This window comes from Triticum urartu, chromosome 4 (assembly GCF_003073215.2).
Source record: "Triticum urartu cultivar G1812 chromosome 4, Tu2.1, whole genome shotgun sequence".
In the NCBI taxonomy this organism is placed as follows: Eukaryota; Viridiplantae; Streptophyta; class Magnoliopsida; order Poales; family Poaceae; genus Triticum; species Triticum urartu.
In genome coordinates this window covers 569,764,287-569,786,927 of record NC_053025.1, presented here as the reverse complement: position 1 = coordinate 569,786,927, position 22,641 = coordinate 569,764,287, and the positions used below count along the sequence as shown (strand labels likewise).

The 22,641-nt window shown below is 43.3% G+C and overlaps 1 long non-coding RNA gene and 1 pseudogene across 1 annotated transcript; one reads left to right on the top strand and one right to left on the bottom strand.

Moving 5' to 3' along the window:
- The first annotated feature begins 15,925 nt into the window (after positions 1-15,925).
- Positions 15,926-16,780, top strand: LOC125554182. Its single transcript, XR_007304339.1, has 2 exons — positions 15,926-16,204; positions 16,313-16,780. It is a non-coding gene; the product is annotated as an uncharacterized LOC125554182 (long non-coding RNA).
- A 185-nt stretch (positions 16,781-16,965) lies between these two features.
- On the bottom strand, positions 16,966-20,168 carry LOC125554181 (annotated as a pseudogene).
- Between the last annotated feature and the right edge of the window lie 2,473 nt (positions 20,169-22,641).

Here is a 22,641-nt window from a genome sequence, read left to right as displayed (position 1 = left end):
GGAGAAGGAAAGGGGGGCGCCGCCCCCCTCTCCTAGTCCAATTCAGACCAGAGGGGGAGGGGGCGCGTGGCCCACCCTGGCCTCCCCTCTCTCTCTCCACTAAGGCCCATTACTTCTCCCGGGGGGGGTGTTCCGGTAACCCTCCAGCACTCCGGTTTTCTCCGAAATCACCCGGAACACTTCCAGTGTCCGAATATAGTCGTCCAATATATCAATCTTTATGTCTCGACCATTTCGAGACTCCTCGTCATGTCCGTGATCACATCCGGGACTCCGAACTAACTTCGGTACATCAAAACTCATAAACTCATAATATAACTGTCATCGAAACCTTAAGCGTGCGGACCCTACGGGTTTGAGAACAATGTAGACATGACCGAGACATGTCTCCAGTCAATAACCAATAGCGGAACCTGGATGCTCATATTGGCTCCCACATATTCTACGAAGATCTTTATCGGTCAGACCGCATAACAACATACATTGTTCCCTTTGTCATCGGTATGTTACTTGCCCGAGATTCGATCGTCGGTATCTTAACACCTAGGTCAATCTCATTACCGGCAAGTCTCTTTACTCGTTTCGTAATACATCATCTCACAACTAACTCATTAGTTGCAATGCTTGCAAGGCTTATGTGATGTGCATTACCGAGAGGGCCCAGATATACCTCTCCGACAATAGGAGTGACAAATCCTAATCTCGAAATACGCCAACCCAACATTTACCTTTGGATACACCTGTAGAGCTCCTTTATAATCACCCAGTTACGTTGTGACGTTTGGTAGCACACAAAGTGTTCCTCCGGCAAACGGGAGTTGCATAATCTCATAGTCATAGGAACATGTATAAGTCATGAAGAAAGCAATAGCAACACACTAAACGATCGGGTGCTAAGCTAATGGAATGGGTCATGTCAATCATATCATTCTCCTAATAATGTGACCCCGTTAATCAAATGACAACACATGTCTATGGTTAGGAAACATAACCATCTTTGATTAACGAGCTAGTCAAGTAGAGGCATACTAGTGACGTTTAGTTTGTCTATGTATTCACACAAGTATTATGTTTTCGGATAATACAATTCTAGCATGAATAATAAACATTTATCATCATATAAGGAAATAAAATAATAACATTATTATTGCCTCTAGGGCAATTTCCTTCAGTCTCCACTTGCCACTAGAGTCAATATCTAGATTACACCAGTAATGATTCTAACACCCATGGAGCTTTGGTGCTGATCATGTTTTGCTCGTGGAAGAGGCTTAGTCAACGGGTCTGCAACATTTAGATCCGTATGTATCTTGCAAATCTCTATGTCTCCCACCTGGACTAGATCCCGGATGGAATTGAAGCGTCTCTTGATGTGCTTGGTTCTCTTGTGAAATCTGGATTCCTTTGCCAAGGCAATTGCACCAGTATTGTCACAAAAGATTTTGATTGGACCCGATGCACTAGGTATGACACCTAGATCGAATATGAACTCCTTCATCCAGACTCCTTCGTTTGTTGCTTCTGAAGCAGCTATGTACTCCGCTTCATATGTAGATCCCGCCACAACGCTTTGTTTAGAACTGCACCAACTGACAGCTCCACCGTTTAATGTAAACATGTATCCGGTTTGCGATTTAGAATCGTCCAGATCAGTGTCAAAGCTTGCATCAACGTAACCATTTACGATGAGATCTTTGTCACCTCCATATATGAGAAACATATCCTTAGTCCTTTTCAGGTATTTCAGGATGTTCTTGACCGCTGTCCAGTGATCCACTCCTGGATTACTTTGGTACCTCCCTGCTAGACTTATAGCGAGACACACATCAGGTCTGGTACACAGCATTGCATACATGATAGAGCCTATGGCTGAAGCATAGGGAACATCTTTCATTTTCTCTCTATCTTCTGGATTGGTCGGGCATTGAGTCTTACTCAATTTCACACCTTGTAACACAGGCAAGAATCCTTTCTTTGCTTGATCCATTTTGAATTTCTTCAAAATTTTGTCAAGGTATGTGCTTTGTGAAAGTCCAATTAAGCGTCTTGATCTATCTCTATAGATCTTGTGCCCAACTCATGCACACAGAATAATCGAGCAAATGGATTTTGAATGAAAAATATTTGCAACACATGCATTTTCATTAGTTTTTGCAGACATTAGCCTAAAACTTATGGTCAAATATGCATACTGGAGAATGTGTCGGTGTATATAACGCCATGTACTTACAAACAAAGAGTGTGTTCCCTAGCCTTACTTATATCTTTCTCGAGTTAATACTTCTATGTTCAAGGTTTGCTCCCAATCTTTGGTTGGCTCTCCTCAATTGTCCAATTGACTCCATGCATCAATGGAACCATCTCTCATGGGAATCATCTCTTATGGACATAAATTCTTGATTTGCATTCTCCATTATATGCTAGCTTGATGAAATTATCGCTGATCGAGTAAAGGATCATCGATAAATGGATTCTAATAAAACAGAAGTGTAAAATGTACATCCTAAAATAGTTAATATGACCAGAACCATTCCCTTGCTGTACTTATATATACCTCAAGTTAATAATTTTTTGTTCAAGGTTTACTTTGGAAAACAAAATTATAAATATATAAAAGATTTTTACATCTATATTACATACATTAGTAACTAAGATATCTATTATTCTATTTTTAGGGGCACGAAAAAGTTTGGGACCTAGACTGCTAAATGTATCAAAGCTCCTTTAAGACATCTTTGAAAACCAGTGTTAAAGTTTTCTGTATATTAGACATATAGCCAATTTAAGGGAGTTGTTTTCTACAGAATGCAAACATTGTAATTCCACATATTCATCAGCAAAACCAAGAAGCTAATTAATCAAATACGAGGTCCAATATTAACTTACTATCAGTTTGTTAGTATTGTTTGTTTCCTCCTGCTTCCTTATACAACATATAAAGACACATTGAAATTACCTCAAATCAACATCCTTTTTATTTTGAACAGAAAGAACCATAATAAATGAAGTGTAGCAACTGAGTTTAATTATTTTTTGCGTTGGTGCAAATAAGATTAATTACTTTTATTATAATAGCTGCGCGATTGAGTTTAATTATTCTTTGCGTTGCTGCACATAAGATTAATCTAGGCATGGAAAGTCTGCTGAATAATTATTTTTAACTGTAAGGGACATACATAAGGTGGTAATCCGCAATTCTCTTGGTACTGACTACAAATGATGGTCGCTTGCTCTCATCAGATAAATCAAACTACAACTTGTGATGGATATAGGTAGGGATATCAAAAACCAAAGTGGAGTTCAGTCTTTTTGTGCAAAGTATTCAAACCTACAAATATAATGATTTATATTTGGTAAAAATAATGCAGAAAATTTTGGAAACAATAGTATACAAATGGAATTTTGATAAGCGCAACAGAAGCCATTCTTAAAGGCTCCAGTTTCTTAATGGATTAAGAAACTCAAGACATATGCAGGTTTATCTATATATATGGACAGCGAGATGATAGTGCTCCAGATTATGTTCTTTCAATACTGAAAACAGCAAATTGTTAGCAGTTGAACAATGACACACATGTACGGTCCATCTCCAAAAACAGCAATTCTTACAACCCAAAACCTTTCATAACCCTGCATTGACAAGTAAAATAAGCAGACACTTGATCTGCAGGAATGACATGAAAGGTTTAAGCACCGCCAGCTTGAAATGCTTACTTTCTTACAAAAAAGAAGACTGACAACTAGTAGAACTTATCTGCTTGACAATTAGAAGTGAAACAAATTCCAGCATGCTTTGCTGTTATTTTGGAAGTTAAGGAAATTGATATAGAGTTCTTTGTATTTTTAGATCAAACATGGTTCAAATCCTTATTTTGTCCCTTTCGAAATCATAGACCCACCTATCAAATTTACTATTCCCTCCGTCCCATAATATAAGAGTGTTTTTTATAGTACTATAGTATCAAAAAAGTTCTTATATTATGGGACGGAGGGAGGATCAATCACTGAACTTCAGTGATGTCTTTCTCCAAGTGAGCACCCAAGATGGCCAGAACTAATTAAACTACAAATTACATGGCCAGTTGGAAGTACTCCCTCCATTCCATAATGTACCGTGCCCACGCTTTTGGAGATTCAACTTTGACCATAAATTGGACCAATAATACATAAATCATTTTACTGAAAAATTATACCTTTGAAAACTTCTTTCGAATATGAATTCAAAGGTATCTGTTATGCTCCTGCCGCAGTCGCCCATATTGGTCAAATTTATGGTCAAAGTTGAATCTTGAAAAACGTGGGTGCACTACATTATGAAATGGAGGGAGTAATCTGCCCAAACAAAGCTACCAGATTGTGTGTACTATACAAAAATACTAGGGGCAAATAATTAAGAGCATGCAGTCTCGGTTGCTCAAAGGGGTCGCCTGCTCTTCCAACAAATATTCTGTTTTTCCCCGGGTACAGACTACCATTGGATCGCCTGCACCCACATGGAAAGAAACTAAAAATAGGGGATGAAACATAAAAACTGGAACTAGAATATGCTTTACTACTGACAAAAATAAAAAGTAAAATAGGGTTTCTAACTCCACCCTCCATGATTTCGGATAGTATATATGGTTCTACCTTTTTTTGTAGATATATTCAGATCATGTATTCAGACTTCAGAGCATGCACGTGCATGATACCAACTGCTGCATGCCTATATTTACAATCATACAGATTAAAGCAACAAATTAAGTACTCCAGAGCCAGAGGGTGTCGTCTTCTTCAGTTTAGTGGTCAGGTTGTTTGCGGTTGAGTTCGATTCAGGTCGAACCAAGAAGGTTGCTAGAGCATCTATAATATTTTAGCTTTCTTGTGATCAGCGCATTCTTTACATGCACTCTTAGTAATTATATCAGCTTATTCATTACTTCAGAGGATCAGTCTGCCACATAGAGCCCATGCCATTAGCTCGTCATATGTGAAGTCATTGTCTCGTTATTACTGCGGCAGACTAAAGCACTAACGTTTGACCACTTTGCAGAGCAGATGAATCATGGAGTTGCATGGATAATGGCCAAGTTTCTGTGGAGAAATGCTGGAGCGTTTTGAGAGTATGATTGAAGTATTGAACTTTTGACTTGGTTTCAGAGAACAATAACTTTCTGGTCGGTTTGTTGGTTTCAGAGGAACGACAGCTTTCTATTCAAGTATTCAGTTACTCTAGTGTGACCATATAATTCTAAGGTTGTTATGTTGTTATGCCGTGTGACCAACTGTTTGCATTGTGCTTGTAACTGAGATTTGTCAATTTGTTTTGTGACAACTGCATGCTCTTGGCAACGCAACAGTATGAATGAATATGTAAACTTTGATGTAATTTGTGCGTTAGACCGTGGCTGGAGAATTTCGGAAAGCCAAGTCTATTGATTTTGCCTATGCATTCTAGCCTGCAAAGCCTTGTCTCATTCAGATCTAACACATAGGAAATGCTTCAATGTTAGATCATCTATAGAATTCACAGTCTATATAATCAGTCCACCCGCATCTCGTGCAGAACTTTTTCCATATTTTTTTTCATAGAATTCACAGGCTCGAAATCTAACATCAAGAAGATACATTACACAATGAACACACAACTGGTCTCTTCATAGATAGGATACACAGCCAACATCAACTCACATACACGTGAAAACACGTGCGCTGGCAACTTGCTAAGTTATGTAAGACCAAGATCAAAGCAATGCGTAGGCGGGGAATATGAAAAAAAAAGCTATCATATATGCGATCAGCAAACTACAACAATGGCCATAACCACCTCAGCCATCTCATGGCACCACATGGACGGAGATTCTTCAACATCAGCGACTTCATGATGGCACTACCGGAATCTAGTTATATGTCGAGTGCCACGAACACTCGGCAAAGGGCCTATAACCGCCGGCAAAGCCTTTGCCGAGTGCTACACTCGGCAAAAGCCACCCGGCATACACCACTCCGGCAAACAGGAATTTGCTGTGAGCCAAGGTACGGGCACTAGGCAAATACTTTGCCGAGAGCCCAACAGTACAACTCGGCAAAATAAAGTGACTTTTACGTCGGCTGGTTCCGTCAGTTGTTTGCCGAGTGTGGCTCTCGGCAAAGATGCCACAGCCAACAGCTGGGGCATGCCACTTTGCCGAGAGTTGCTCTCAGCAAAGCCGCCACAGCCAACTACCAGTGTGCCACTTTGCCGAGAGCAGCTCTCGGCAAAGATCCGTTCCCAGACAACTTTTTACTGCTTTTCCCGTGATCCCTGCCGCAAAAAATTATATACAATACACAAACAAGCATTTCAAGTCTCAATGCCTAACAAGAAACTCACATAACCATTACATAAAATAGTTCACACACCAACTTCTTTTGAGATCACAAGTTGGTAGCTCTTTAGTACAAATGCCTATTTACTAAACAATAAAGTGGTCAATGCATTTGTACGTGCGACCACAAGATAAAAGCAAGACCACAATTATCACAAACTGAAAAAGAATTATCAAGTCCTTCCATCCACTAGACCCGATAAGCCGTTTCTGGCTAGCACATCCAGTCAACCCATCCACTGAACCCACTAATTCAGATTTTCTCTTCTGCTTAAGCACATACTGATTGTAATGACACTCTGTCTTCTCTCTGCTATTGAACGAGTCGTGGGAGCTGCTTTCATAGTAAATCACTTGTTCATTGTATTCAGACCATGAATCGTAGACTTCTGGACATCTACCTCCGTACATCGCATACCACTTCATCTACAAAGATAGAGAAAAACAGTAGAGAAATAATGCAAGGTTAAAAATAGCACATCATACATAATCCACGTAAGCGTTCATCACTCATACTACAATCAAAAGCATCGCAAGTGGCAATATAAGAAGCCCATACCAACCCCTACACGACTACATCACTAAATCAACGCCAAACTATCAGGGTGGACTACTCAGAGGTGTAGTCCGTGAAACCGGTGATTGTGGAGTCAGAGCACGTCGGGGCATCCCCACGGTGGAGGACCAAGCGTCGTTGGGAATGTACGTCAGTTCACTCAATGGCATCGAGTCGTCACACTCCTTACGTGATGGGGCCCTTCTTCTCCTTGGCTGGGGGATTCTTCTTGGCCAGATCCTCAAAATACTTTATTAGGATCACCCTAATAGAAGATGCATCGTCGGAGGAAGCCACAGCCACGAAATCGATCGGTGCTAACTGAAGGAAATATTCCCTAGAGGCAATAATAAAGTTGTTATTTATATTTCCTTATATCATGATAAATGTTTATTTTTAATGCTAGAACTGTATTAACCGGAAACTTAGTACATGTGTGAATACATAGACAAACCGAGTGTCACTAGTATGCCTCTACTTGACTAACTCGTTAATCAAAGATGGTTAAGTTTCCTAGCCATGGACAAGAGTTCTCATTTGATGAACAGGATCACATCATCAGAGAATGATGTGATTGACTTGACCCATCCGTTAGCTTAGCACGATGATCGTTTAGTTTATTGCTATTGCTTTCTTCATAACTTACACATGTTCCTATGACTATGAGATTATGCAACTCCCGGATACCGGAGGAACACTTAGTGTGCTATCAAACGTCACAACGTAACTGAGTGACCATAAAGATGTTGTACAGGTGTCTCCGATGGTGTTTGTTGAGTTGGCATAGATCGAGATTAGGATTTCTCACTCCGAGTATCGGAGAGGTATCTCAGGGTCCTCTCGGTAATGTACATCACTATAAGCCCTGCAAACAATGTAACTAATGACTTAGTTACATGATGTAGCATTATGGAACGAGTAAAGAGACTTGCCGGAAACGAGATTGAACTAGGTATGATGATACCGACGGTCGAATCTCGGGCAAGTAACATACCGATGACAAAGGGAACAACGTATGTTGTTATGCGGTTTGGCCGATAAAGATCTTCGTAGAATATGTAGGAACCAATATGAGCATCCAGGTTCCGCTATTAGTTACTGACCGGAGATGAGTCTCGGTCATGTCTACATAGTTCTCGAACCCGTAGTGTTCGCACGCCTAACGTTTGGTGACGATCGGTATTATGAGTTTATGTGTTTTGATGTACCGAAGGTAGTTCGGAGTCCTGGATATGATCACAGACATGACGAGGCATCTCAAAATGGTCGAGACATAAAGATCAATATATTGGATGACTATGTTTGGACTTCGGAATGGTTCCGGGTGAGTTTGGGAATTTACGGGAGTACCGGGAGGTTACCAGAACCCCCCGGGGAGTGTATAGGCCTTATTGGGCCTTAGTGGGAGAGAGGAGGAGGCGACCTAGGAGGGGGCGCCCCCCAAGCCCAATCCTAATTGGGAGGGGCGAGGCCCCCTTTCCTTCCTCCCTATCTCCTCTTTCCCTCCTCTCCTACTACTTGGAAGGGAGGAATCCTACTACCGGTGGGAGTAGGACTCCCCTAGGGCACGCCATAGAGGGCCGGCCCTTCCCCTCTTCCACTACCTATTGTATACCTTAACATGATTTTTGCAAGGGATTACAATAGTGATCTAGGAGTAAATCACTGGACAACGGTCAAAATTATCCTTAGAGGACTAAGCAAATATTTCTCGATTATGGAGGTGATAAAAGAGTTTGTCGTAAAGAGTTACGTCGATGCAAGCTTTTTACATCGATCTAGATGACTCTAAGTCTCGATCTAAATACATATTAAAAGTGGGAGCAATTAGCTAGAGTAGCTTCGTGCAAAGCATTGTAGACATAGAAAATTTGCAAAATACATACGGCTCTGAATGTGGCAGACCCGTTGACTAAATTTCTCTCACAAGCAAAACATGATCACTCTTTGGGTGTTAATCACATAGCGATGTGAACTAGATTATTGACTCTAGTAAACCCTTTGGGTGTTAGTCACATGAAGATGTGAACTAATCACATAAAGATGTGAACTATTGGTGTTAAATCACATGACAATGTGAACTAGATTATTGACTCTAGTGCAAGTGGGAGACTGAAGGAAATATGCCCTAGAGGCAATAATAAAGTTGTTGTTTATATTTCCTTATATCATGATAAATGTTTATTATTCATGCTAGAATTGTATTAACCGGAAACTTAATACATATGTGAATACATAGACAAACATTTTGTCACTAGTTTGCCTCTACTTGACTAGCTCGTTGAATCAATGATGGTTATGTTTCCTAACCATAGACATGAGTTGTCATTTGATAAACGGGATCACATCATTAGGAGAATGATGTGATTGACTTGACCCATTCCATTAGCTTAACACTTGATCGTTTAGTTTACTGCTATTGCTTTCTTCATGACTTATACATGTTCCTATGACTATGAGATTAAGCAACTCCCGAATACCGGAGAAACACTTTGTGTGCTACCAAACGTCACAACGTAACTGGGTGATTATAAAGGTGCTCTGCAGGTGTCTCTGATGCATGGTACTTGTTTAGTTGGCATAGTTCGAGATTAGGATTTGTCACTCTGATTATCGGAGAGGTATCTCTGGGCCCTCTCGGTAATGCACATCACTATAAGCCTTACAAGCAATGTGACTAATGAGTTAGTTACGGGATGATGCATTACAGAACGAGTAAAGAGACTTGCCGGTAATGAGATTGAACTAGGTATTGAGATACCAACGATCGAATCTCGGGCAAGTAACATATCGATGACAGAGGGAACAACGTATGTTGTTATGCGGTTCGACCAATAAAGATCTTCGTAGAATATGTAGGAGCTAATATGGGCATCCAGGTTACGCTATTGGTTATTGACCAGAGAAGTGTCTCGGTCATGTCTACATAGTTCTCGAATCCGTAGGGTCCGCACGCTTAAACGATTGTTGACGATATAGTATTATATGAGTTATGTATGTTGGTGACCGAATGTTGTTCGGAGTTCCGGATAAGATCACGGACATGACGAGGAACTCCGGAATGGTCCGAAAATAAAGATTGATATATAGGATAATAGTGTTTGGTCTCCGGAAGGGTTCCGGAATTCACCGGAAGGGGTTCCGTATGTTTCCTGAAATGATTGGGTACGAGAACACTTTATTTGGGCCAAAGGGGAAAGCGCACAAGGTTTTTGACAAGCGCAAAAGGAAGTTTTGCGGAGTCCAGGGGCCAGACGCCAGGGTCCCTGGTGTCTGGGTCTAGACGCCAGGAACCCTGGCGTCTCGCCCTGTAGTCCGAGAAGGACTTTTGCCTTTCGGGTGAAACCGACTTTGTGGAGGCTTTTACTCCAAGTTTCGACCGCAAGGCATAACATATAAATAGAGGGGTAGGGCTAGCACCCAAGACACATCAAGAAACACCAAGCCGTGTGCCGGCAACCCCATCCCCTCTAGTTTATCCTCCGTCATAGTTTCCATAGTGCTTAGGCGAAGCCCTGCGGAAATTGTTCTTCACCAACACCGTCATCACGCCGTCGTGCTGTCGGAACTCATCTACTACTTCGCCCCTCTTGCTGGATCAAGAAGGCGAGGACGCCATCGAGATGAACGTGTGCTGAACGCGGAGGTGCCGTACGTTCGGTACTTGATCGGGACGGATTGTGAAGGTGTATGACTACGTCAACCGCGTTGATAAAACGCTTCTGCTTACGGTCTATGAGGGTACATAGACAATACTCTCCCCTCTCGTTGCTATGCATCTCCATGATCTTGTATGTGTAGAATTTTTTTTGAAATTACTACGTTCTCCAACAGTATAACGTACGATTCAAAAGAGTTTCCCCTTATTAAATGAGGAAGTGCGCTAACTTGTGGGATTAAAATTTTACTATAATTTTTATTGGGTGTCCTCATGTTGGCGTTCTTTAATAGAAGAAAACTCCATGTGTACCACACGCTAGAGCCAAGGTTCGAACACGGATGGGCTGGCTGAATACTCAAGCGGCCAAACAATGGAGTCGTGTCTCCCTTAGGTCTCAAAATAGAACTACCATTTTTTTAGGCATACGTAGAAGCTATTTTCAGACAATGCAATGTTTTTTGTGTAGTAAATTTCTTCCAGGTCCCTAAATCTTATGTGCATGGACTAAATTGTTTGTGTAATCGCACCTATTAACCCCTCTTCGTGTGCCCATGTCCAAACTCCTCCTTCATATGGTCTCGTTCAGCTGCGACGGATGTGCCCGTAAAATTAGCAAGCCGACTCACTACCTATGAAGAGTTTGGCTTGCAACCGGGTAAGTTCTCAACGTGGTGGTGGAGGAACATCAGACCGTCCTTTGGCAAGAGCTATCATGTCCCATGAGTCCCGTCTCGAAGAACCCCACTAATCAATCGTTTTTGACATTAGAGACTCTTCTCCTACGATCCAGTTCGTCACCCGGGCAATCTGATTCATGAAAGCTAGCATTTACGTACTTCATCGCGAAGCATGAGTGGTTCAACATAGTGCATTTTTTTTAAACATAGTTCAAATTCACAACGGGCATATTCGCTAGTGGAAGCTAATTAAGATAGCATGATTCAATTGAGTAGTATTTTGCAGAAATATGAGCAAGCTTCTAGTCAGAAAGTCAATTTGAACGAGTCCTCTATTTTCTTTGGTAAGGGGTGTGAGGATGCAGAAAAGAATACCATGAAGCAGACATTGGGGACTGATTCGGAAGCACTGAATGAAAAAATATTTGGGACTTCCTACGATGGTTGGCAAGTCTAAAGATGGATGTTTCAAATATATTAGGGAAAGGGCAGGAGCAAAGGTAGCAGGTTGCAAGGGTCAGAGGTTGTCAAAAAAGGGAGGGAAGTCCTAGTTAAATCAGTACTTCAACCAACACCAACGTTTGCCATGAGTTGTTTCCAGTTCACCAAGAAATTGTGCCGGAACTTGACAAGTATCTCTTCTATATTTTGGTGGGGAGCTGAAAATGGTAAGCGGAAAGTGCATTGAGTTGCATGGGATAGAATGTGTAAGAGCAAGGGTACGGGTGGACTGGGTTTTAGAGATTTTGAAGCTTTCAACAAGGCACTTCTCGCAAAGCAAGCATGGAGACTCTTGACAACCCCTGATTCTTTGTGTGCAAAGGTGATCAAGGCTAGATATTATCCGAACTCGACGTATTTGGATGCTTCTTGTCGAGCGTTGTCCATGGACGTAGTCTGTTGAGAGAAGGACTTGTGTGGAGAATAGGAGAAGGCAGGAATATTCGTGTGTGGACTGACAATTGGATACCTAGAGAGGGTCAGAGAAAGCCTATTGGGATGAAGGATAGCACAAATATAAATAATGTGGTTGATCTTCTAGACTATTTAGGCAAAGCATGGGACATGGCTGTTCTGAATCGAGCATTTTACTCAGCTGATATTGAAGATATTCACCAAGTGGTTGTAGGGGGTGCGAGGCGAAATGATTACCTTGCATGGAATTATACTAAAAATGGGTGTTTCAATGTCCGCTCCGCGTACCACCTGGAGATGCAACTTCGGGAGCAGCAGCGGGACAGCCTGACATGCTCTTCAACGGTTGTCATGATGCAAGGATGGAATGAGTTTTGGCAAAGCGAAGATCCACGTGTGGTGACTCCTAAAGAACGGCTTGGCTGTTGGAGCGGAGCTTCAAAGAAGAAATATTAAGGCAGGGATACGGTGTGCCGTTTGTAAGCGGAAAGAGACAGCTCTTCACCGGTTCTGGAGGTGTCCGTTTGCCAATAAATGCTGGAGTCTGGTGTCCGAAACTCGTGGTAATGGTTGCGACTTTATCCCAACTAAGCATATTGATTCCCAAGACAATTTGAGTCTCTGGCTTCTTGATTGGTTTGGTCGACGGGAGGGGGAGAAGGCTGTCATGATTATGACCTTATATCATATGTGCTGGCAGTAAATGCTTGTAGGGATGGGAAACAAATTGAAAAAGCTACTTCTGTGGTGAATAGAATCTGGATGCTTCTTGATGAGTGGGTGGTAGCCCATTCACCGAAGATTAGAAATGCTACGACTCCACCATAGCTTGGAGTCTACCGGATGTTGATTGGCTAAAAGTGAATGTTGATGGAGCTATGAAGAAGGAAGGAGGTTGGGCTGGTGGAGGAGTGGTTGTTCGCGACCATCATGGCATTTTCCGTGCCGGGGCCTGTCACTTTTTCCCTAATGTCACAGTTCCGGAACATGCAGAACTGTTGGCTTGCAGGCGAGGAGTCCAGCTTGCCATGGAAATTGGTGCGGAGAAGATATCCCTGGAGACAGACAATCTGGGAGTGGTACAAGTTCTTCAATATAATGATCGTGACAGGTCGCGTTTTGGCCCTCTAATTGAGGAGATCAAGGAGCTGCTCAAGGGTGTAGACGAACACCGGATGACCCGGTCTAGAAGATCAGCCAACAAGGCGGCACATAATCTGACGAGGGAAGGCTGCATGAAGAAGCGTTGTAAAATCTGGTTTAATTTTCCTCCAGTTTGTATTTGTGGTGTTATCTATAACGATGTGAACATGAGCTAAATATAATAAAAGTAGCGTTTGACCCTAAAAGAAAAAGTTCCCACACATACTTCCTCACATAATTCCTATTATTATTAGATATACCAAGCAAATGATTCGAACTACTGCCAGTCTAATTTCCCCCCAGGCCGTCCGCCCTGTATACTCTCTTTTTTTTCGAGGGTTCCCTCTAGACTCCAATTCCTCTTTAGTAACAACCGCTTCCCCATACCAGGCGCTGAGCCGCTGACGGCCTCTCTGACTGTTGTCGGAACGGGCCCCATCAGGAAATAGCGCAGCCCAGTTCCACCGAAAACCCTAGAAGTGAGCGCAGTCCTCCACACTCGCTGCCTGTTCGTTCTAGGCAAGCAGCGGCGGCGGCGCCCCTTTCGGCTCAACAGCGGGCGCACCGCTCCACCTTGCTGCCGCGGCGCCGCCCTGCTTCCAGCATCCGCCGCCGCTAATGCCGATAGAGCTATAGGGCGACTCTCCCCACAACCTCCACCCAGCCACAATGAATTCGCCTCCGCCGCAACCTAGCCTTCTCTCGCTGGTCGACGACGTCATCCGCGAGATATTGTTCCGCATCCCGCCGGATGACCCGGCGAGCATCGTCCGCGCCTCCGCCGTCTGCACCACCCTGTTCGATTTCATCTCCGACCCCGCCTTCCTTCGCGACTACCGGGCCTTCCACGGGACTCCCCCGATATTGGGCTACCTCCACAACAAATCTCAGGAGAGCCACGATGTCGCCCAATTCGTCCCCACCGGAGCCTTCTGCCCGCTCGTCTGCGAGCGCCGCGACTGGGACGCCGTCGACTCCCGCCATGGCCGCGTCCTCTTCTACACGCCCGAGGAGGAGGATACTGACTTCGTCGTTTGGTGACCCCATCACCGACAAGCAGCGGTTGATTTCCACCGGATCCGAGCTAGTGGAGATTCTTTGTGCTGGAGCAGAGGTAACCTGGATGGCCGCGGTGCTATGCGCCAAGGACGGCTGCGACCACCTGGGCTGCCATGACGGTCCCTACCTCGTGGCCTTCGTCGGCTCCAACATGGTAGAGAAGACCATGTTCGCCTCCGTTTACTCATCGGAGACTACTGAGTGGAGCGAGATGGTCTCGGTTGAGAATCCGAATGCCGTCGTGACGTATCCGTATCCGTTTGGCAGCGTCATCTAGGGCTGGACACGAGCCGAGCCGAGCCAAGTTAGGTCCGAGCCACGCTTTAGCTCGCTCTGGAGCGGCTCGGCTCGGCTCGGCTCGTGAAACCAACGAGCTGCATATGGGTGGCTCGGCTCGTTTTTTCACTGACTCGGTCCAGCCCGAGCGACTCGTGACGGGACGGCAAGCGACGTGGGCAGTGTGGCGGCACGGCTTCGGGAATGCAACGGCCGACGTTGGGGAGGACTAGGAGCATAGAAGGACGTGGGGTGGGTAGCGCGCGAGCACTGGCGTGCGTGCGTGCGCTCGGCGGCGATGTCATGCCTGCGTGCGTGCGCGCCGACGACGGCATGCATAGGCGCGGCGTCCAGCGGGGTCGCGTTGTCCTGCCCCAGGTGCCCCTGCGGCATGTTGCCCAGCGCTGCCGCAACGTCACCCCCTCCTCATCTTGCTTGGAAAGAGAATGGCAGATTGATGGATGGCGTCGGAAAGAAGAAGAGATTGCAAGGAGGGAGGCTGGGGGCGACCGATGTGTGCGGCGGCGGCGGCGGGGATGGTGCTGGATGGGGTGCGTGGGTGCGTGCTGCTCGTGTAGGTCAGAGAAAAGGGGTTTGCTTTGTATTGGGCTTGGCCTGCTCGTGTAGCGCTGGGCTGCGGAATCTTAAAATTTGAGTGTGCGACGAAACGGGCCACCGAGCTGGACCGAGCGAAAACAGGCTCGGCTCAGTCGCTGAACAGGCCTATATTTCCAGCTCGGCTCGTCCTTTTTAGTTGTCGGGCCGAGCCCAGTCGGGCCGAGCTAGAACGAGCTTCGAGCCGAGCTAAAATGCTCGCTCGTACGTCCAGCCCTAGCGTCATCCATCCCTACGCCATTGAAGAGAATGGGCCCACCGCGGTTGTGGGAAAGAAAGTTTACTTCGCCGTCAAGTGGGGCTACTGGAGCATGAGAATGGTGGTGTACAATGTAGGCGAGCAGGAACTTTCACTGATTAATTTGCAGGACCAGGCGCGCGGTATACTCATGGGGGAGGAAGACGGTGCACTGGTATTTGCGGCCATGGAGGAGACTAAACTCTCTGTGTGGTCAATGGAGGCTGGTCCCAATGGAGTTGTGGCGAGGGGGCAACGCAGGGTCATCGAGCTTGAAAAGATTCTCCCTCCTCCAGCTGCCCTCCCGTGGATGGTAGGCAAACAGATAATGCTACACTTACGGGCCGCTGCTACGGACCAAGCGATACGCGCTGATGTGGAAACGTCCACGTCATCCCCACAGCCCACCCCTCTCGAGCAGAAAACAGCAGAAAAATTACTCGCGCACAACAGCCAGACCGTCCGCTCATCCCCTTTCTCTCCCGGGCGACGCGACGGCGACGGCCGATTGCTAGCGGCGGAGAGGATGTTCCCCAAGATCAGCGGCGGCGTGACATGGCGAGGGTCAGCGCGCTAAGTCGTACGCGGGCGGCGCTCACGAGCTCTTGGTCTCCGGCGGCTACGACGCGAGATCTTTGGTCTCCGGCGACGGCGGCGCGAGCTATTGGTCGTCGGCTGCGGCGGCGCGAACTCTTGGCCAGATTGTGCCACGGCGAGGTCCTCCATTTTGTCATGTCGAGCAACTAAAATCGCAAATATCCTGCATGTTGTGTGAAATTGCCCATGTCCCTTGGTTGTCTGATGATGTTACTTTTTGCTTGACAGATTCAGAGCTATGTTAGATGCGTGATGAAACAGTACCACACAAGATGCAGATTCTGATAACAAAAGCTAAACAAGCCAATATATTGTTCAATCTTGCATCATCAACACTATCATATGGTTGCCAGTGTATATCTTGTCAGGACATGTCATCTCTGCAAACAAGTGCAGACTCAATCCTTCTCTGAACATACCATCAGCTAGTGCCCTCCCTGTGAACATCTTCAGGATCCAGCAGAATTATCCAAAAGTTGTAAGCATCACCAGCAGCTGATGCAGAAAGGGCACAAAATCAAGGCAGTTCAGTAAGAAATATGTCTGTTGGAAACATCCCTATATATTGTTGTTGTTCCGTGATGTTGTACATTGTAAACATATCTCCTTATTCAGGGATTTAGTTAGCCACGACTGACTAGCACGTTCGTGCACTCATGTACTTGGTTGAGATCAATACAAAAGTGGGTTTCATCATATTCTTGCCTCTTACATTCTGTCATTGTGTTATTGAGACTGAAAGAGTATTTTCTGCTGATGTTTCTGCTAGGATCGACATGAAAGAATCACCTAATCATTTGAACTGGAACTGAAAGTGGAATCAACTAATACTTGAACCATATAACAGAGACAAATTCAAGTCCCTTGGGCCGAAACAAGAATGACAAAACATAAATCCGTCTACTTTTCTAGTGCCCTGGTGCCTATCAGGTATCAGGTATTACATTAAAGTTGACAAGTTCATACAAAATATTGCATCCAACATCTTCAAACTACGTAAATCATGTCCAAACTCTGGTCCATCATATCGTCGAGCCCTTAATTTTCATTGAAGTGTAATGCTGCAGAATTAGGCACTACAGTCGATCCTTGCTGAACTTGAAACAGCATACTTGTATATTCTCTGAGAATTTGGGGCATAACCATTGTCGATGAACCTCCAAGTGATACTGTAGTTGATCCTTGGGGTGGATTTATGTCGCCATTGGTAATGCCCAAGTCAAATGATTTCTGCTCCAAAGAAAGTGATAAAATTACATGGATGTTTAAGAGTTTACTAGAAATAAAAATGTGAGAAATAAGCATACCTCAGCCATGCTACTACAAGTTTGGTCATCTTGTTCTACAATATCATCCTGTGATGATTTCCTTTTTTTATTGGACATTTTCTTTTTCAAATTCATGGAGCGAGCTTGAAATAAATACTTAGTAAGAAAACACGCACGAGTTTGGGTTATTATTTTCACAGAATAAAAACATAATATAGGGAGAATACCTTTTGTTCAGCTTCCTTTTGTGCAGCCTTCTTCTCTTCTTGTGCAGCCTTTTTCTTCTCCCTTAGTTCAGCTTTCTTCTTCTTTTCATTTGCTTGACGAATAAGCTTATCAACCTTGGATTTTTTTCTCAATGAAGGAGGACGTCCAACACATCTAACAGCTATTGGACTTAGTATAGTTTTACTTGTTGTCTTCCCATCAGAAGGCGCCTCTTCCTGCAATTGATCTTTTGGTGCACTAACCTGATCCTTATTATTTTCAGAACTTGAGTTGCTAGAGTACTTAATTTTCAAGGTGCAGAGATCTTCAATCAATGAATTGCATGAATCATCTGACATGGCGCCTATCTCTGCAACTGGGTAGAAACTGTTGCACAATCTATCAAAACGATTTGCAACAGGAGTATCTTCCATGCCGCCATATGTGCATCTGATGAAGTTATGTTTTCTTTTCACATTTTTTCTCCACCAATCAAGAATGTATTGTGGAGGAACCTCCTTGATTTTCTTGTGAGTGAGCACACATAACACATGCCTACAGAGAATCCCCCTGAACTCAAAGTGGCGACATGGACACTTAACTTCAAACTCTTCCTCACTGAATTGTACATGGTACACAATATCTTTTCTCCACCATTTTTCTTTGTCAATCAGCACATCCTCAGTTATTTCATATGTTTCCATTGCCCTTTTTTTTTATATTAACTTCCGATCACAATACATCTTGTGTGTTAGCTCTTCTTGAAATTCTTTGAACTTCGAATTTGTATAGATTGATTGAAATTGCTTCTCGATATCAAAGTGTGTGATGCAAGGTATGGTTGAATTGAAAGAGTTGAAATCAGCAATATTCTCCTTCTCAACTTTATCACGAAGAGCATTCTCATATTGGCTAACAAAATGCTTCAATGTAGTTTTTGCATTAACATACCCATCGAAGAAGGCATTCATACTCTCACTACGTTGTGTAGTAGACATACCTGCCCAAAAGGCATCTTTCACAAATGCTGGAACCCATCGGTGCCTATGGCGGTAAAGCCCTTTAAGCCATTCGTTATCACCAAGATCATACTTCTCAAGCATATGCATCCAAGCAACTTCAAACTCTGTAATTGTTAATGAATCATAAACTGCCTTGCCAATAGCAGCCTTAATGTGATCATACTCATCATATCCACCAAACTTCTTGGGTATCTTTTTCATTATATGCCACAAACACCATCTATATCGAGATTCTGGAAAAACTCTTTCCACACCATTCTGAATTGCTTTTGCTTGATCGGTTACAATAGCTTTTAGATGGAGATTTGACATACATGTGAGCCATGCTTGAAATAACCAAACAAATGTTTCGGTATCTTCATTTGATAATAGAGCACATCCAAGAAAAACTGATTGTCCATGATGATTCACTCCGACAAAACAAGCAAAAGGCATATCATATTTGTTCGTCAAATATGTTGTGTCAAAACTAACGACATCATGAAAAGAGTCATACACTGCTCTACTTCTTGCATCAGCCCAAAAGACATTCCTTAGTCGAGATTCATCATCAAGGTCCATGACACTGAAAAAATTTGGGTTGTCGGATTGCATCTTGACAAAATAATCACGAACCGCTTCAGCATCACCTCTGCCAAGTTTCAACCTTCTTGTTTTCTCTAGAAAATTGCGAGCATTCTTCTCACCAAAAGTTAGGTTCTCATGACCATTTGCTTCCACAACAAAAGAATTGAAGTTCTTGTTTACTCGAATTCCAGCCCGGTCATTCAGCTCAAGCCTTCGCTTCACATGGAAGTCTAACTTTTGATTGCATCTGAATAACCGAGACTTGTGTGGACTTAATGTATGATTATGATCTAAAATGACAGTTGAAAGATGAAACTTCCCATCAGGACCACGGGTAATATTGATTTTAGCTTTACATCCTAACCCGGTTGTTGGATTTGGTTTCAACATATTTCTTGATCTGGACTGAGTCTTACCATACCGAGAGCACGAAAGTGTAAGATACTTCAGCTGTCCATTATCATCATTGTTTGAGCTTCTTCTTGCCACACCAAAGCCCTTTGCTTTAGCGTAGTTGTTGTAGTACTCTCGCACCTCATTCTCAGTATCAAAGGTCATCCCCAATTTAGGGTCTCCAAGTAAGGCATCTGGTTGAGCTTCACCAAGGTCATTTTCAAGTTCCACATTGCTTTCATTCCGTTGCTTATTGGTGTCATCATCGCTTGAAATCGACATGTCACTTGATTCTTGAACACCACCAGTTCCATCATCCATTTCTATAAATCAAGAAAACTTTAAACATTATTATTGTTCAAAGGCAATATAACTAAACTGATAAGGGATGGTAACATATTGTAGATTCAGAGACATGTAGATTCAGAGGCATGCAGATTCAGAGGCATGTAGATTCAGAAGCTTGTAGATTCAGAGGCATGTAGATTCAGAGAGAAGAAAGGAATATAAGAATCGATCAACATACAGTAACATCGACCGCACGGTCAAGAAAAGCTAGATAAAAGGTGCAGATATTGAACATAACGAAATATTGGGGCAAAACCCTCACCTCCTCTAGTCCCCGAGCTCGCCTAGGCACACAAGAGCTCCACCCCCAGCGTCGTCCACGTTGTCGAAGCTTTGACGGTGAGCAGCTGCGACGACAACAGCTGTTGAAACGAAAAAAATCAATCGTAATCTGATCGAGAAAAGTTAGATGGAAGATGCAAAGATTGAACAATGTTGGGGCAAGAACCTCACCTCCTTCAGTCCTCAAGCTTCGACGGTGACCGGCTGCCACGACAGCAGTTTAGGCTGCGACCTGCTGCGACAACGATGCCGCCTGACCTAGAATCCCAGCGGCCATCTGTTCAATGTGGAGCGAGGGAATCCGAGCGGCCCGTCTGGAAAACGAGGAGGTGGCAGGCTGTTCTTTTCTTTCGAGGTAGAAGAAGGCGGACGGTCTGGCTGTTGTGCGCGAGTAATTTTTCTGCTGTTTTCTGCTCGAGAGGGGTGGGCTGTGGGGATGACGTGGACGTTTCCACATCAGCGCGTATCGCTTGGTCCGTAGCAGCGGTCCGTAAGTGTAGCATTATCGAAAGACCTTCGAGCCGGTCATACCCTATATGAGCTTCTACAGTCGAGGTACTATATAGCTTCTTTGGACGTGTAAACTTCCATATGTTTGCTTTCTTATTTATACTATTTTTACCGTTATTTCAGAGCACGCCAGTTTCGTAATGCCACTGCAATCAAAATAATACAAGTGAACCGGTCGCCATTTTGAATGGTAAGATTTTGTTTAATGTCTTATTTTATCATACCCTATGGCCAGGGATTGCACTAGGGTCTCTAATCCACTAGGCTCTGTTTGGTTAATCTCTGACATGGGTTAGATAACATGGCAGCCTTGCATGAACAATTGGTATGAGAAATGTCCATTTCAGTCTGATCAGAAAAACTTGTTTGTTAAACATCATTCTTGGGTACAGAAGTACACAATGGATCTTTAAATAAATTTTTTAAGCACGGTAAAACCTGAAAAGTACCAATGATCAAGCCCTGCACAAAAAGAGTTTTCTTTAACTAAGACTCACTTGGTCAATTAAACTAGCAAGTAGTTCATGAAATATATGGATGATAGTGTGTTTACTGTAGCATCAACACGATTAGCTGACCAGCGAGGATTTTGTAAGGAGTGATGTCGTCACTATAGCTCATTAGCAGCAATAATCGAACGACTGGAAGATTCATAAAATATAAAGTTGTTAGAATAGTATTGGGACCAGCTGTTGACTAGAAGACATGACATACTAACTAAGACGGTTAGTAAATTAAATCAAGTAGAATGACGCCATATAAGGCATGTGCAAGTAACAAATTTATTGCGAATTTGAGTAAAGATTAGAATGCTTATGCAAGAGGAACTGCTGCTATGATAACATGCTAGAAATGGTACCAAGTTCTTAAAAACATTTCATGATTACAAGAATGATAAGCTTGATATGGGACATTGTATCTATTCCAAAATATCGCGCAATCCTCCAAGTAAGTCCTATTTACAGCCTGAAAGGAGAGAGCTTGCTTGAGTGTGGTATCGTGGTAAGCCACAATTTTCTTGGTACTGACTACAAAAGATGGCCGCTTTGCTCTCATCAGATAAATCTGTCAACTATACAACTTATGATGGAAATAGGTACGGATATCCAAAACCAAAAAGCTTAATAATATAACGATTTACATTTGGTAAAATAAGTGCAGCAAATTTTGGAAACAATAGTATAGAAAGTGGAATTTTGATAATTGGAACATAAGTTGATGTTAAAGGCTTCAGTTTCTTAATGGTATAAGAAACTCAAGAGAGATGCAGGTTTATCAATATATGGACAGCAAGAATAAAGTGCTCCAGAATATGTTCTTTCAGTACTGAAAACGGCAATTCTTACAACCCGGAACCTTTCATAACCCTGCATTGACAAGTAAAATAAGCAAACACACTTAATCTGCAGACAAGTAGATGTATATGAAAGGTTTAAGCACAGCCAGCTTGAAATGCTTGCTTTGTTAAAAATGTACCGACAATTAGTAGAACTTATCTGCTTGACAGTTAGAAGTGAAACAAATTCCAGCACGCTTTGGCAGTTACTTTGGAAGTTAAGGAAAGGAAACTTTGTGGTTTTAGATCAAACACGGTTCAAATCCTTATTTTTACCTTTCAAAATCATAGACCAACATATCAAATTACCCTGATTAACAAGGATTGGTTCACTTATGAACCAAATATAAATTCTATGTACAACTAATACCATGCCAAACAATTTGCCGACTAAGAAGATCGAAATGGTCGTCTCATGATGCAAACTTTAACTCTTTGCGCTCATGTAATATCACAATAGCGTAATGCTTTCACATGTACAATCAAGTGACCTGCTATTTTTTTTGGATGCCTCTTAGGTGATATCACGCATACTGTTCTAATATCTTGTACACAGTACCAATCATCTCGTGATTTAGTTTGGTGTCTACCTTAGAGCCAACAACCGCCTGAACAAGGACTTCT